Raw genomic sequence first — 1422 nt, forward strand, 5'->3', positions numbered from 1 at the left:
GGAACTCAAGCGCCAGAAAGTGAGGCTCCAAGGACTATTTGAATGAAGAAGACTCGAGCAACCCGAGATAAAAGTGTGACATGGACCAGTGAGAGATTTTGAAATAAAAGGAATGGAACTTTACGCTATCAGCTCTTCATGGCATCGTTTTGCACAGCAGAATCTATCTAATTTCTTTTCTGAAAGTAAATGCTAAATATCAGTAGGTAACACCCCAGAACTTTACTGTCACATAGAGATTGTGCTCATGTACTGATGCACCCCGCAGTGACGCTGGGACTGCAGGTAATGAATGACGCCCTCGTCGAGGGAACTGTGCTTTGCACTTCTGGGATCTGTAATTGTTAAATTCAAAAAGAGACTCGTGCATGGAGAGGAAACAGTAACCTGGGAGTTGAGCAAAAATGACAGCAGCTGATGAGGGGTGACCGGCAGAGATTTGTCAAGTTTTTTTGATTGAAAACTTTTATCGTATTTTCACTAAAGGGGAGCAAAAAGTGAATCTTGACATGAATGACCCCCCCAAATTGGCTGGGGCTTATGTTGGAGGTTTGTAGAAATGAAGAACATTTTGTAAGTACGGTGCGTTGGGGTGCGCCAAAATCTGAGTGGAGAACTCTGTTAAACCCTCTGCTGCCAACTGGAATATGGTGGAGTATGTTAGTTTTCCAGTCACACTGGAACTGTCTGTTCTGAACACTGAAAATAAATTGTTTATTTATGTTATAGTATCTTAAAACGAAGCACTAACGGGTAGAGATGTCTTTTTTTTGTACTAAGTGTAAAGAAAAATACTTTTTAGAAACTCTGACTGAAAATGTGTGTCTATTAGAAAATTACCCCAATCCCTAAAACACCTAATTGTTTCTTGAAACAAAGACATATGAAAAAGGTTGCATTGCTACTGGTGTGTTGATACATTCATGTTCAAACACCTTGGTTCTATTTTTCTGTAGAATAGTTTGTTTGTAGTCCTTTTCCCCCCAAGCAGTAACATCTATGCTTTTGCAATTTCAAACAATTGACAGTAGCAAGAAAACTCATTTAACTGCAGAGATCCTTCCTCAATTCATTAAACATGAAGCTGATATGTTGCTGAATGTGTTGTTGAGTGCTGCACTGATATTTTCCATTCAGATACGACTCATGAGAACTAAATAAACTCCCATTTGACTCAGTTTGGTAGTTCATTGCTAAAATATAGTTTTAGACCTTTTATTTAAAGAGAGACTTGGACCAGTTATTTTCAAAATATCTGTAAAGCTGCGTCAATGTAGTGATGGTTGAAACGGCTCAAACATGCATATAACAGCAGAGATAGCAAAGCCCATACAATATAGTATTATTATTATTATTATTATTATTATTATGATCATTGGATCTGATGTGCTGCCAGACAAGTTAACGTTCAAGTATTAATTT

Source organism: Taurulus bubalis, assembly GCF_910589615.1.
Source record: "Taurulus bubalis genome assembly, chromosome: 9".
In the NCBI taxonomy this organism is placed as follows: Eukaryota; Metazoa; Chordata; class Actinopteri; order Perciformes; family Cottidae; genus Taurulus; species Taurulus bubalis.